General features: G+C 42.1%; 1 protein-coding gene across 1 annotated transcript in view; it reads left to right on the plus strand.

Annotated features, from left to right (window-relative positions):
* Positions 1–2,531: 2,531 nt before the first annotated feature.
* The window catches only part of LOC126340649 (potassium channel subfamily T member 2), a 1,715,804-nt gene continuing 1,701,663 nt past the window's right edge, over positions 2,532–16,672 (plus strand). The window contains exon 1 of the mRNA XM_050001706.1: positions 2,532–2,652. The gene's annotated coding sequence lies outside the window, so the exon portion shown is untranslated. The remainder of the gene's footprint in view (positions 2,653–16,672) is intronic.

Genomic DNA, 16,672 nt, shown 5'->3' on the forward strand with positions numbered 1-16,672 from the left:
AAGTATTCAGTAGACGTTTCTGTTAATGAGTAGGAGGAAGATGTCCTTATGGCATGCATCATATTACGAACTTTGGGAATCACTGTCGTCTAATCGCGGCAACGGGTAAGTGTGATAATGTAGTAACCGACTTGCCGGTTCCTTGGCCAGCCGCGATGGCCGAACGGTTCTAGAAGCTTCAGCCTGGAACCGCTCTGCTGCTACGGTCGCTGGTTCGAATCCTGCCTCAGGAATGTATGTGTGTGATGTTATAGGTTAGTTATGTTTAAGTAGGTCTAAATTCTAGGGGACTGATGACCTCAGATGTTAAGTTACATAGTGATTAGAGCCATTTGAACCTTTTGAAAAGCCGGCACGGTAGCTCAGCGTGTTCGATCAGAGGGTGATGTACCCTCTGTAACAAAAAACTGAGTGAACAGATCAACGGAGAACCTAAATGGGTGTCATCGGACGTCCGCCTCGAATAAATTCACCGAACAATATAGAACAAAATGAGATAAAAGGAATGGTAAAGCACTTGCCCGCGAAAGGCAAAGATCCCGAGTTCGAGTCTCGGTACGGCACACATTTTTAATCTGCCAGGAAGTTTAGTCCCATAGTGCTTAGAGCCGGTTCCTTGTTTTGAGATTCCTCCAACCTTACTTAGTTGTAACAATTTCATGTGCTTGTGACAATTTTTCAGCGAACAGAATGTTACTAAACATATCAGTGCACCTAATGCACTCGTTGTGTGTGAGGATTTATAACACGACGCTAGAACTTACGGTAACTTTGACTTACATTACATACGTGTCACACCTGGTCACAAAATTAAATTACAGTGTTACAATTCTACCACCCTTTTGAAGTTTATAGGGCGTAATATAGAAAAAAAGCACTCCGTCTTCAGGCCACGAGTGGCCTATCCGAACCATCCGACCCCCGTGTCATCCTCAAGGATGATGCGGATAGGAGGGGCGTGGGGTCAGCACATCTACATCTACATGATGACTCTGCAATTCACATTTAAGTGCTTGGCAGAGGGTTAATCTAACCACAATCATACTATTTCTCTACCATTCCACTCCCGAACAGCGCACGGGAAAAACGAACACCTAAACCTTTCTGTTCGAGCTCTGATTTCTCTTATTTTATTTTGATGATCATTCCTACCTATTTAGGTTGGGCTCAACAAAATATTTTCGCATTCGGAGAGAAGGTTGGTGACTGAAATTTCGTAAATAGATCTCGCCGTGACGAAAAACGTCTTTGCTTTACTGACTTCCGTCCCAACTCGCGTATCATATCTGCCACTCTATTACGTGATAATACAAAACGAGCTGCCCTTTCTTCCACCCCTCCGATATCCTCCGTCAATCCCACCTGGAAAGGATCCCACACCGCGCAGCAATGTTCTAACAGAGGACGAACGAGTGTAGTGTAAGTTGTCTCTTTAGTGGACTTGTTGCATCTTCTAAGTATCCTGCCAATGAAACGCAACCTTTGGCTCGCCTTCCCCACAATATTATCTACGTGGTCATTCCAACTGAAGTTGTTCGTGATTTTAACCCAGGTACTTAGTTGAACTGAGAGCCTTGAGAATTGTACTATTTATGGAGTAATCGAATTCCAGCGGATTTCTTTTGGAACTTACATTAGATACGTGTCACACTTTTCGTTATTTAGCGTCAACTGCCACCTGCCACACCATACAGCAATCTTTTCTAAATCGCTTTGCAACTGATACTCTCTCCCGGTCGTTACGGTGGCATTCTTGACCGGAAGCCGCTACTATTCGGTCGAGTAGTTACTGAATTGGCATCACGATACTGAGTGCACCCCGAAAAATGGCAACAGCACATGGCGGCCCGGATGGTCTCCCATCCAAGTGCCGACCACGCCCGACAGCGCTTAACTTCCGTGATCTCACAGGAACCGTTGTAGGGCCTAGTATAGAGGTAATAAAAAATCCTTGCGCAACAAATGATCTTGGGCATCTACATACCGATACGGGTTAATTACCTGAGGGCTTGGCGGTGGGGTAGTTTCAAATGGCTCTGAGCACTATGGGACTCAACTGCTGAGGTCATTAGTCCCCTAGAACTTAGAACTACTTAAACCTAACTAACCTAAGGACATCACACACATCCATGCCCGAGGCAGGATTGGAACCTGCGACCGTAGCGGTCTCGTGGTTCCAGACTGCAGCGCCTAGAACCGCACGGGCACTTCGGCCGGCTGCGGTGGGGTAGTACAACACACATGAGTTGATTTTTTGTGATATGTATGGATTATGATTTGTAATTTACACGAATGTAATGACGTCATGGGCCTAAGGGGCGGGTAGTATCGGGTAAAGGATCAATATAACAATTTAATGAGCGAGAGCTAGGTGGGTCTATGCAGACGCGATGGGACGGCGCTGGAGGTGTGCGGTGGAGGCGCGGCCCCCACTCGGCCGACGGCGCACGTGGCGGAGGCGGCGGCGGTGGCGTCGGCGTCGGCGCCGGTGCGCTGTGCGCGCTGCCGCGGGCGCCGCCGCCGACGCCGCTCAGTGTCTGTCGGTCCGAGTCGGCGCGCACCTCGGCTCTCCCCTGCACTCCAAGCCGGCTGGCCGCTCCGCACCGCACCACGCCACGACACGCCACGCCGAGCAGCGGACGGCCGCAGCAGGTAAACACTGTGCCCGCTGCCCGTTGCTGCCCCACCCGCCGCTGGCTGCTGGTTGCTGGCTCCTCGCCGTGGCGGATGACGTGTGCGCGCCGCTGGCGAATCGTAGCTGCCCTCCCACTTCGACGCCCCACTCACTCCACAGTGCTTTCCGACCCAGTCCTACGCGTCTAATCGGGACTGCTGCATCTCACTCACCAGCATATTGTGGAAATGTGGACAGCTTTTGCGCCATTGCATCTATTATTGATGGTGAAAACCTTTATACTGATTTTCCCAATGGCTAAGGAATTTCCACGTTAGCTAGGAGGAAGTGCGGTACTTCAAGACTGAAAATTTTGAACTTTACTTTCGTCAGAGGAGGTTTCGGCAAAGAAGGGGGAGGTAGCAGTGCCTGGGTAGTTGGGTTAACGGAGACAAATACAAATACTGGTGTTACAGGTACCCACTTATTTATAGTAAAAGGACATACCTAAAGCGCAAGAAATATAAGCGATCGACGCGCCAACACCGACGGCTCGAAACACACAAATATCAATGCAGACTCACATTATATATCATCAGTCTTCATGTTCACAAATTTCGATGTATACTTCAAAAAATCTGCGATTCTTCTTGAAGTGTGTGTGTGAGCGTGCGTGTATGTGTGTGTTGGAAGACAAAATGGATGTTACCGAGAGTTCGAAATTTGTGCGTATAAATGCCGATGTGTCTTTTTATTTCACCATCAACTATCGACAGAATACATAACAGGTGCAACGATGAACAGTTACCATGACGTAAATACATCAAGATACCAGATATACAGTCTCTGTGAAAATACGGTTCTTTTTTTCTGTTTTTGCACGGCTGAACTATTACTAACGGCGCACATATTCATGTGGACTTACCCCGTACATGAATGTGGAGTTTACATGTCTACTAAAAAATACTTGTTACTTCCATTACTGTAATGGAGATTTCTAATTGTGTGTGTGTGTGTGTGTGTGTGTGTGTGTGTGTGTGTGTGTGTGTGTGTGAGGGTGGGTGGGTGAGTGGGTGTATTACGCGCAAATAAAATGAAGATAAGTTGTAGACTAGTGCTTTTTACTCCGCATATCCAATAACTAAGAAATTTCCAGCTATTACGTGTGCCACAGATTTATCATCTGTAAAGATAGTGCAAGCGTTTGCTTAAATGCCGACACCATCTGGTGTTTAAAATTCCTTAATTATTTATTTTCAATGTCTGTCTTACGTCATAAGCATAAATAATATTACGACGACACAGTTTTTTGTGCTAACTTTCATTTAGGACGATCAATACTAGTTGTAAATTATACTGTGCAGTACGCAGATAATACAAATGTTCACTAACAATACTTACACTAGATTACATCAAAATTCATTTTAGACTCAAGAAATATCGAAAGGAAAAAATCACAGTTTCGGATAATATGGTGATTCTATTCTAAGACAAACAAAGCATTTCCCGCCTGAATGCTTATCTTGAAGTTATCAACAATACCTTTCGAGATTAGGGCCTCCAAGACCTAAAATAAATCGGGTATCTTATGCGAACTTTGTAGATTGAAGATGCAACCTGTTGTTCTTTGGTATTAAGAGAAATGAGTCATGCCTGAGAGCTAATCACAATGGATAAAATTAAGTAATACTATTTCACATTTATTCCTTGGATTACTGCAACAAGGTATAGGAATATGTCACTACATATGTAAAGAGAAACTAAACATGTCGTAAAGTAATAATGACAGTAAAATGTCCGCGTAAGACGTTCATGTAAAATGACTGATCATAGGCAGAGAACAACGAACATTGTGCCATGATTTGCTTTGATGACTGTATTGTAAGTCAGTGTTGAACGTTCCGGGAAAATCATGGGAAACTGAAATCAGTATCATGTAAATATATTATGAAATATGTCGCAGTACAAGGATTTTAAAGTTTTGGCAACGTAAAGAATCGCCTTCAAGAAACTTCAAACAAACAGAATCCCTTGTGCTCATCATTTTATTTTAATTACTGTGCTGCAGTCCATAAGAAGTGAAAGACGAAAATTCCTTGTATAGTACGTATGTTCTCATTCATAACTAGAGGAACACATCATCGTGTAATATTATTCTTTCATTACATATGTATTTTAACAGGTGAAATCAGTGGTATTTTTGTCGCAAACCACTATTTGGTTTTACCAACTTCATACACGAAACAAATTTCACTCCATCATTTCGCCATCCTTACGCATTTTCCATCAGATGTGGAAATTCTACATACACACGTGAATCGAATTGTAACGTTTCATTATGCGTTAAACGGAGACTTCGATATTAGACTCACTGTAGATCTCATGTTTCCAGGAAATATCTTGCAGGTGGCACAGTATACTGTAAAGCTAGTTCTTTTACAAAACCAGTGAATAAGAGTTTAAGCGAATATCGTGGTTTGGGTGAAGGAATTTGTTCCTCTTAGAAGCCTACTATAGTCAGATTCTGTGTTTTTTATCCTTGTGCTCATGCCTGACAGGGTTTTGAAATTAATATAACCATGGTAAGGAACTATTTATTAAAAATTATTATCCCATTATATATATTAGGCATGAACTGCTGCATTGTCGGATTCTGTATTGTTTTTACTTTTTTAGCTTTTTCACTTACTTCTTGGGTAATGAGATATGAAAGCTGTCTTCGTAACACATGATTTTGTTTTCAAGAGCTAATTTTTGTGTTTATCTTCGCATTGCCCCGATTTAAGAAATACAGCAAAGACGTGCTTCATTTGGTAAAAACAGTTTGTCTCCATAGATGCGAGTGTTTCTTACTGTAGGTTTTTAAACTCTCATGAAAGACGGTTAGCACGATAGTTTACATATTGCCTATGTAAATTATAACGTAAATATGAAATCAGTGTCTACAAATTTGAACGTATTTATACGTAGTAAGAAAATATAAGACGGTTCAAAAGCAAATTACAGACTTTTAAATGATGTAATGTAACCGATTTACATTATTTTCGTAGAATATAATCCTTACATGACACTGTGAGCCATATTTTTATTGTTATCTAAATGGGAAATAAATTAATGCTAAAAAAGACGGTAATGTGCCATTCTCTCAATTAGAGTTGGGTGTACACATGATATGGGATAAACAAACAATGTAGCACGTTTTGTTAATTTCCTTAATGAACTTGACACGCCGTACGACCTCATTAACAGAGGTGTGTGTCAATACAGCTTGTTACCTTAGTAATTCTATTTACTGAGTTCAGCAGTGATAATACATTTCATTCACATGATTCTGTGTCATTTATGTCCAGTGACACAGCAGCGATTACTGAATATGGGAATCGCTTTGTCTCGCGGCAAAAATGGAAATGTATTTCCTCTCCTGTGTTCAAGTCTTCACATAAGACACCTTATGTCCCCAGCTACTTGTTATTTGTATTGCAATATCTATCTTCCCCTAGAATTTTTGGTCTGGAAGCCACCAATTAGTGTTGTCATAGTTATTACTTGATGTCTTGTAATGTCATGTCCTACTACCCTGTCTCTGCTTGTAGTCAGTGCTTTCCACATAGTTCTCTCCCAGCCGATTCTGCGGGGAAACTCCTTTCTTGTCTTAAGAATCCACTAAATTTTAAGTATGTTTTTTTAATTCCCTACATCAGGACAATTTTGTTCTCCTCTGGTTCGGTATTGCTAACTCACTTGGTTCACTTACAAAGATACTGTGCTCCAGAAATGCGTTTACGGAAATCTATCTCTCAAATTAAAGGCCTGTGATTGATAACAGTAGACTAATGTGGCAACGAACGGTCTCATTTCCTTTATTAGTCTGCTTCTGATGCCCTCTTTCCTTCTTCCACCAATGGTTAATTTGTTTCCGGGAAGCGAAATTGTAGCCATCACTTCTACTGTAAGACGTGCAACTTTGAAGTCACGTTGCTGGAAATATAATTTCTACTTTTCCTCAGGATCTCGTCTTGCTTTGATTTACTCTAAATCCATTTTCTGTGCTCAGAGGACGTTCGTTGCGTTCAACAATTGTTGTAATTAAGCTTCTTTTTTCGCAGAGGTAAGCAATGTCTTCAATGTGTCGTATTACTGATAATTTTTTCGTTCCAGTTATAAACCTTTCTATTCTTTCCTCAATTGCTTGTTCCATAAGTAGGCTGAATAGTAAGAGGACGGACTGCGATCTTACCTTTCTTTCTTTTCAGCCTGAACAATTTTCAAGTGCTATTTCATTCTTATTGTACCCTGTTCCTATTGTACATTACCCTACTTTCCCCATGACGTATTACCATTGACAATGGCTGAACAATAAAGACGAATCACATAGACGAGAAGGATTTATTCCCTTGCATCGTCTACACGGATGTCGCACTACACAATGCATCTAAATTTTCAACCTTGTCTGCATATGGCGTCCAGTGATTTTCATAGTAGGCTAATTAAGAACTGAGCAGGAAAGTATGACGTTGAGGGAAAGATTGACTGTCAGGTTGCGAATAGGAACGTTCGGGATTTCATACTTGGCTTCTCTTACTGGTGATTTATTTGGATTCCTCCCCCCCCCCCCCCCCGCGTCAGTGCATCGTGTGTGTGGAAAGCACCATGTTGTCCTGTGATTCACATTCCACATTAAACTCAGGCTCCTCCTCTCACCTACCTGGTGGTAGCGCTAGTTGTTAGGTCGGATGAATGCGCTCCTGTGGTTCACGTCTCTTAACATTATGCTGGTGTTCTTACGAACAACGGACAGTTTTAATTTGGAAATTAGAGTGTTATCGCCGTAGTAAGCAAGGGCGGGAAGCGAAATCTCAGCCACATTTCACACTTTCTTGCCATGAGCGTGGGGTTGAGTCGCCTCTTGTCCAAGTGTCTGAGTTCTTCCCCAGCTGTCCATGGTTTGTTTATCGAATTCAATGTCCTAGTGCCAGTGGTGCTACAATCTGATTCAAACAATTGATGTCTACTCCGTTGCAAATAACTCCAAGTGTATTAAGTATTTATGCATAGTCAGAAGGTTCCACAATAAAATATATGAATTCGGACGACATGACTCGTTGTCAACTGGAACAAGAAGCATCAATTTTACTCCAGTCGACAACGACGCATGTCGTTCGAACTCGTATATTTTATTACGTAATTGTCCTGTCCTCAGCATAAATACTTCATACAGCTGCCAATGACTAACAATACAGTGGGAAGGAGATGTAAGACTAAAACTGCAACACAGTTGACGTTTGGAGCGCTTTATTTCAACAAACATCTGTATTCACTGTAAACGTGGAGCATGTACCTGACATATTAAGATTACGATACATAACATCTTAAACCGATATAGTTAGCCAACATGCTACAGCACACTGTATGATTTGGTGGTACCAGGTGGCTATAATCCAAGTGCTATTACCCGTGGAGGTCCAGTGTTGCTGTAATAGTCGTATGTCGTATGGCAACTAAAAACTAATACGGAACCGATTTACACTAGAAAAAGTTTGTTCCAGTTTTTGCCACCAGGTGCAAACTTGGCTCTGTACAGTACCTCGTCGACGTGCCCGGTGCTCATATTGAAGAAATTGTGTAAGCGGCAATTAATAACAAAATCTACATTATACGTTTTTCACTTGCTTCACCTTTTCTGCCAACATCCCGTTCCTAATCCGTTACATATGGAAACATTTCCTTATGTCGTTCCTGTATAAGGGCCAGATTTTGGCCTGGTAGCCAAAATAAGAAGTAATATTTTTCCAGCCTAAATCGGTTCCACATTAACGAACTCAGGCTTCATAACGAAAAGAAACGTACCTTTCTTCTGGACAGTAGATGATCTCCATTCATTCGTGATAGGCGATTTATAAATAGCCCAGCCGATTTAAGAATAGTTGCCCTTCGTCTGACGGTCGATCGATTTTCTCTTGCTGCTGCAGTAAATATTTAGTTACCGGAAACTGCGCAGGTGTATTGACGGCATCAGGGAGGGTAAGTCAGAAGCGGAACTTTCGAATCTCTCTTAGTTCGCACTTTAGTACTCTTATTTTTGATCTTACATCTATATTCACTAGCTTTTTCTTATTTATTTGTATGTGTTTCTCGGAGTCAAGACGCCACATAAATGAGAACTGCTGTGCTAGTAGATAAATTATCTTTCATTGTGCTTTCTGCTTACCTTTTTAAGTGAAAATGAATACAATAGAACCTCCGCGTTCTGGTTCAAATGGCTCTGAGCACTATGGGACTCAACTGCTGTGGTCATTAGTCCCCTAGAACTTAGAACTACTTAAACCTAACTAACCTAAGGACATCATACACATCCATGCCGGAGGCAGGATTCGAACCTGCGACCGTAGCAGTCGCACGGTTCCGCGTTCTGGCTTAATAGGCAAATCCTGGCCGACCGACCACCGCGTCATCCTCTGCCGGTGGCGTTACTGGATGCAGTACGGAGGGGCTTGGAATCAGCACGCACTCTTCCGACCGTTGACGGTACCTCTGCCACTGGATCCGCTACTTTTCACTCAAGTAGCTTCTCAGTTGGCCTTACGAGGCCGAGTTCATCCCCAACCATATCACCCATCAAGGAAAAATCCCTGGCAGTACTGGGAATCGAGCGACGCCTCTACGCTTATCAGCCATTCATACTGACGACTAAACTACGGAGGCTGACTGCTTTTTTAGATACGCACCCATAAAAGAACATACACGGATGAGAAAGAAAAACGATACCCCACTACAAGCCACGAGACTGAACGTTGTGACCACGTAAACTGGTAAGGAAAACACACTGACGGGAAAAAATCGCAACACCAAGAAGGAGTTGTGCGACATAAAAGAAAGTCGGCAGGCGTGTTTCTACAGCTGTGTAGTGTCAGCCATTGACATTTTGCGCCAGTGGCATGAGAGTGGTGTAGGTAGCGCCACTATGACGATGCAAATCAGGTTGACTTCAAATTCACTCTGTGACGGACGTGAGCGTTGTCTACCTTTGAGATTGGATGTAGTGAGTTGACGTTAGTCAAGAATGCCTTTATGGCGGTGAAGACGTCACTGTCAGCACCTCACTGAGTTTGAATGAGGTCGTGTGATAGGGCTCCGAGAAACTGGATGTGCTTTGTGCGATACTGCAGTGAAACTTGGCAAGAACGTAAATAATGTAGCCACTGTACATGATTGCTGGCAGAGGTGGTCACGAAAATGTATGGTCGCAAGAGGTCCGGGTTCCGGACGACCACGTAGCACTACCGAGAGTGAAGACCGTAACGTGCGATGTATGGCTCTGTCGCATCATACTGTATCTGCATCAGCAATTTGAGCAGCAGTAGGTACCACAGTGTCACCACAAACTCTTACAGATCGGTTACTTAAAAGACAGCTCCGAGCCTGACGCCCTGCTGGGTGCATTCCAGAGATCCCGAACCACCACCATTTGCAACTTCTGTGGTGTCAAGCGAGAGATTATTGAAGGGCAGAGTGGAGGTCTATTGTGTTTTCTGCTGAAAGCTTGTTCTGCCTCGGTGCCAGTGATGGCCGTCTGTTGGTTTAAGGAGTCCAGCTGAGGGCCTGCAACCAGCCTGTCTGCATGCTAGACACACGGGGCCTACACATGGAGTTATTTTCGGGGGTGGGGGCGATACGGTATGACAGCAGAAGTCCCTGTCGTGATTATATCACACTTGCTGACTGAAAACTGGGCTCCGTTCTGGAGGTTCGACCTGTTGTGCTGCCATTCATGAAAACCAGTAATGGGGTGTTTAGTAACAGGACGAGGCTTTCTCACGTACCGCTGTTGCAACCCAACATGTTCTACAAGAGTATTGACATGTTGCCTTGGCCTGCGCGATCACCAGATTGTATACAATCGAACACACATGGGACATCATCGGATCAGACCTCCAGCGTCACCCACAAACAGCATTAACCGCCCCTGTATTGACTGACCAAGCGCTATAGGCATAGAACTCTATTCCACAAACTGACCTACGGAACATGTCCAACACGATGCACGTTCGCATTCAACATTCTGGCGGCTACACCGGTTATTAATGTATCAGTATGTCACATTTGCAGTGGCTTACCACGCTCTTACGTTAAATTGTAATCTTATTCTTATTTATAAGTATTGCGATTTTTCCCGTCATTGCAAGTAATCGGAATACAGACGAATGAGAAAACACTTTAGCAATGATACGGGCCGCAAATGTGGGGAAATCCACCATCATAAACAGATTGACAGATTATTATGGCACAGCGCTTGGAACCGAGGATATCGAAAATGGTGAAATTGGTCTGCTGTTCATGACCTGCCATCCGAGAGTATCTATGGAAAGTGGTTGGAAGGGTGCTGAAACCACGAGTAGGTGACATGGTGTTCAACGTCCACAACTCATCAGAGACCATGGACGTCGCAGGATCGCCCGCCCTGTAAAGTGGACTAGATGACGATCTGAGGCAGATTTGACAACAGAGTACAATGTTCTTGGAGGCATATCGCTGATCATGAGGTTCTGCAGCAGACGGCCCTTACGGGATTCCATGTTGACCCAACATCGTCAGTTACGATCCCAGTGGAACAAGCGTCATCGAAATTAGACTTTGGATCAATGGATGAATCTCATATCCTCAATTACACCAAGTCGATGGTTACGATACTACCGTGCCTGTGTTAAGGAATTTCGCACCGTAATTAGAATAACACAGGAACTGCAATATCGTAATTATCTGCCGAACCGAACAAGCGACTTTCAAGTACAACGTCTGACCTGTACGGGAATATACGTAATATACGTACGAGTACAGGTAGAAAACGCACGGCATATGGAAGCTTGTATCTGGCCGTGAGTAGTGCACGGATAGCCAAATCATAAGGCGACCGCTCGTGAAAAGCGGGAAGTCCGGGTTGGAGTCACGATCCGGCACAGATATTCCTTGTCGTCATTCCATTCTACAGCTGCAGGTTGTCCTCATTCTCAAATGCGAATTCATTTAATTTAAGTCGATGGTTGTCTTCGGTTACTCCGCCATTCAGGGGTTGAAAAGCTGTGATAGCAAATCATAGCTGAGGTACGCCTGGAGCGGTTTCAGCCATATTTGGTACGTACGAGCTTCATAATTTGCATAAAAATACTAAGGGAGTAAAATACCCATAGTACTAGTTGGCGGTATGAGAAAGGATGACATGTAAAAACGTTCGAAAACTACCAGTTGATATTATTTCATTTCCTGTATTTACCTGTTTTCGAATACGCTAAAAAGTGTGAAGTCCAGTCTGCTTTATATTTGTGTTGTTCATTGCGCCAAACAGGTAGCAAGAATGAGCACGGCAGCGAACCAATAATTTTATCAGCTTGTTTCGGGCCAAAGATAACGATACACCGCTGGATACCACAGGCAGATTTAACGTCCTCTCTGGAGTTGCATGGCGTAAAACAGCGGAGAATCAGTTACCAGCGACAGTCTTTTTTCTTGAAACAACAGTCAGTTACTGTTGTCACTATCCATCAAACAAAAACATAAGTCGATCAGTCAGATTCAATGGAAGGAAGAAAAGTGAAACTGTCGTGAAGAAATGGAGCAGATTACCAGCAGCACAATTGACTTCGGACTATCCGGAACGTGTCACCACAATGCAGATCAGTGCACTCGGAAGAAAAACGTCACAGACTCTAGAAACTAACAAGCACATCACGGGCAGCTGAATCCAAGGTAAGATATGAAGTCGCTGGCAAGGAATACATGTATGCAGGCTCAACCTTGGATAAAAAACTAGTTGTTATTTATACATTTCTAAGGAATGAAATGTAGCTAGGCGAAAATCCGAGCTTTGTGGAATCCTATTAGTTCGTTACACCCATAACATTTCGGCATCAGTGTAAATGTTGGATAAGTTACAAAAGGGGGGGGGGTGTTCAATGGTAAAACAACGACTGTTAATTTTAAGCATTACATCGTTATTAGACGAAAAATACCAGATAAATTCATAAAGCGTCAGTCCTCATTCTCAAAATAATGGGTTTAGTTCTGGCGACTAGATCTCTCGAGGAGTTTTACTGCCACGTTTGGTGTTGTGAGACCTTTCATATTTATGTAGTGTAGTGACAATCCGGAAACACAGTAAAGAATTATTTCAGATGCGCCGTTGTTAATGAAGTAAATTTAAACTCTCCCAACAACGTCCCAATCTGAAATCATAACTCCATGTCGACCAAGCTCATCCATGAATAGTTTCTTGTTTTAAGAAAAACGTACTTGAATTTTTTTCTCAAGAGCGTATATGTAGGGAAAAATAGCAAAAAATTCAAGCTGTAAACATCAAAATACAATGGAATATATAGTAATACTGACCGCTACCTTTCTACAGAAAAATGATACTACTTATTGAAAAGTAGTCATGTTTTGTTGTTCATTTACCTATGATAATAGGGAAGATGATCGTTATTGACACTGGTCTTTCATAATGAATATACAAGAAATGAAACAGATAGCATTAAAGTTTGGTTGCTGTTTCCATTTTTCACAGTTCGTATAGAATCCTCATTCCTAAATGCCTTTTCCAATGAATAACACTCAAAAAATTGAGATTATTGGATTTAAGGAATTTGGAAAATTTAGATAAAACGCCCGCAAGTTACAATAAAACAAAATTTACGTAAATACTAAACGTTATTGACGAATAACTTTCACTAACTCGCATGAAATCTCCATCTCCATCACTACGCTGCAGTTCACACTTAAGTGGCTGCCAGACTGTTTTCGAACCACTTTCAGACTATTTATGTACTGTTCCAGTCTCTTAAGAGCGCGTGCGAAAAATGAACGCTTAAGTCTTTCTGTATGAGCTCTGATTTCTCTGTCTTATTACAATGATCATTTCTCAATTTGTAGGGAGGGACAATAAAATATTTTCCCAATCAGAGGAGAAAGTCGGTGACAGAAACTTTGCCTCAACGAAAAACGCCTTTGTTTTAACGGTTCCCATCCTAACTCGCTTGTCATAGTGGCAAGTTCTCCCATATACCCCGATAATACTCCAGAAGAGAATCGACGAGATTAGTGTAGGCACTGTCTTCGGTAAACCTACTGCTTAATTCTAAGTGTTCTTACAGAAAATCTCATTCTGTGCTTCGCTTTCCCCATAGCATTATCCAAGCGAGCTTTCCAATTTAACTTTTTCTTAATTGAATTCCTCGATATTTAGTCGAACTGGCAGCCATTACATTTTTGTGCTTCCTCGTGTAGCCGAAATGTAACCGATTTATTTTCGTACACCTGCTGATGACCTCACAGTTTCTTTATTTACAGTTGATTGTCACTTTTAGCACCATATAGACATCGTGTGTAACTCATTTTGCAATTGCTTTTGGTCTTATGAAAACTTTACTAGAGGGTAAGTGACAGCATTATCTGCAAACAGTCTAAGAGGGCTGTTTATATTGTGTCCTAAATCGTTTATGTAGATTAGGAATAGCAGAGCTCCTATAACAATTCCATGCGGATCACCGGGTATTACAGCTGTTTTACTCCATGATTTTCCGTCGATTGATATATACTGTGACCTTTCCGATAGGAAATCGCAATTCAAGTAGCATAAGTAAAGCGATGAGTCGTGGGTACGCACCTTCATTAGAACTCTCTTGTGAGGAGAAGTGTCAAGCAGAAATTAGGATTCAGTTTATGATTTCCTAAAGTGCCAATGTCCTCTCCTGCGTCAAATCTTCATCACGGAGTAGCACGTAACGCTGAATGTTCCTCAATTATTTGCTTGTAATATTCCAATATCTGTCTTGCCCTGCGATTTCTACGACTGTACTACCATGAAAGCTGTTCTCGATCTCTCAGAACGTATCCTGTCAACCTATCCCTTCTTCTTGTCCACGTTCACCCTGTCTTACATTCCTCGTCAGATTTACGGTGAACCTAATTTCTTTTCTATCCATTCAACTTTCATCGCAATTTTGTAATATTACTGTTTAAATTCTTCGACTCCTTTCTTTTTCTGGTTTTTCGTAGTCCCTAATCACTTTATACAATGCTATACTCCATACTTATATTCTCAGAAATTTCCTCCTCCGATTTTTCGTCCGACATGCGTTATTTTGCTTAGAAGGTCCATAATACCATCGCTTTCTCTACTGCTTGGTTCCCAAATGAAAACTTAAGTTTAGCGCTAAAAATTTTTATGGTTCTCCTCATTATTTTCAACATTTTTGGCTTTCTTCCAGTCAATATTCTGTGCTAATTAAACCGCTTATACATTCAGTAGGACCTAAAATTTTACCCCACTTTCACTGAATATAGTAGTATAATTTTATTTCACCGTGGTTATTATTCTCTCCTGAACCTTTCTTTTAATTTCATCACTGCTGCAGGATGAACATCAGAGGAAAGAGATTTCGTCCTGATATTGACGATACGATGACCCTTGCCGCTACTATAGTCATTACCCCTCTCGTAAATGTCACGGCTTTTTGTTGTCTACCTTTTATTTCGGAAACTACTAGATAATTTAAGTTCATCTGTTGACAGCTTTCCCAACGTAGGAAATGTCGAGTTTATTCGCGATCGTAATGTAATAATGTTGGCCACGGCAGTTCCGTTGCAATTAATTTACTGACAAAACCTTTACTTGTTTTAGCCTCACTGAAGTCCATCATCCGATGCAGACATCTCTCATTCAATACAGTGACTATAGCTAACATTACTAATTTTAACTGGATCTGTTGTTTTCATCATTACACGGTCATTGACTGACGATATAAAATGTTCGGATACCGCGGCGAATAGGGTAAACTGATACGCAGACTGTATGCGTTAGTTCGATCTGCAACCTACAGTGCTGTACACGGGAGGCATAAGTTTGACGATTTCCTTACAATTTTTGATACGGAGGCATCACATTCAGACATTTCGTGTCATGTCCCATTTAGAGAATCAGATGCATAAGAAATGCAGAACATACCACACAGAAGCATGGTGGATACAACGTGGTTTCGCAGAAGACACAGACTTCCATTAGTAAGGCGTTTCTAAATATGTGGAACAAGCATCAGAGAACTGTAAATTTATGCAGTGACTGTGCAAGTATAATATACATTGTTTTGCACTTGTTTCCCTTCTCATTTCATTAGTTCGTTTAATACTTTCGACCTTTTATTAGGCTCCATAAAGGCACTGCTTGTTAGTTTTCAGAGTAGTTACTGAATGAGTAGTTGCATAGATCCACGTTTATCTCCTCTGGTGTGATAAACCTAAGATCCGAAGATTGCCTAATAAGTCTGGATCGAGTAATTATCGAATTATCGTTAAATAAAAACTTGGTATGACGCACATATATCATAATTAATCTTTGTCAAGTAGTCACAATTAATAAATATATGCCAGAATAATACGTAAGAGTCATTATTATTCAGCTCAATTTTCTGCTGGTAATTTTGTTTGTAACGGCTATAACGGTTAGCAAGATGCGCTAATTTATAATTTTGCAATAAGCCAAGTTCACGATATTTTCGCTGCGCTTTAGGTTCAGATGGTAAGGTAATGTTGTTGTGGCCTTCAGTCTCAAGACTGCATTATGCAGCTTTCCAAGTTACTCTGTTTTGTCCAAGCCTCTGCATCTCCGAATAACTTCTGCAACCCATAGCCCGCTTACAGTACTCGTCTCTTAGTCATACACTGTAATTTTTACGCCTTCTCTCTCTCTCTCTCTCTCTCTCTCTCTCGCTCTCTCTCACTTCCCTACAGCACGAAATTGGCGATCCGTTGAAGTCTCAGAACGTGTCCTGTCAACCGATCCCCTCATTTGCGTCAAGTTAGGCTGCAAATTTCTTCGCTCCTCAAATCATTTCTGTATCTCTTCGTTAGTTGCACGATCTACCCATCTCATCTTAAGCATTCTTCTGTATCACCGCATTTCAGAAGTTTCTGTTCTCTTTCTGCTTATCGTCCACGTTTCGCCGCGCGGTCTCTGGCGCCTTGTCACGGTCCGTGCGGTTGCTCCCGTCGGAGGTTCGGGTCCTCCCTCTG

The sequence above is a fragment of the Schistocerca gregaria genome, chromosome 1 (assembly GCF_023897955.1).
Source record: "Schistocerca gregaria isolate iqSchGreg1 chromosome 1, iqSchGreg1.2, whole genome shotgun sequence".
Lineage (NCBI taxonomy): Eukaryota > Metazoa > Arthropoda > Insecta > Orthoptera > Acrididae > Schistocerca > Schistocerca gregaria.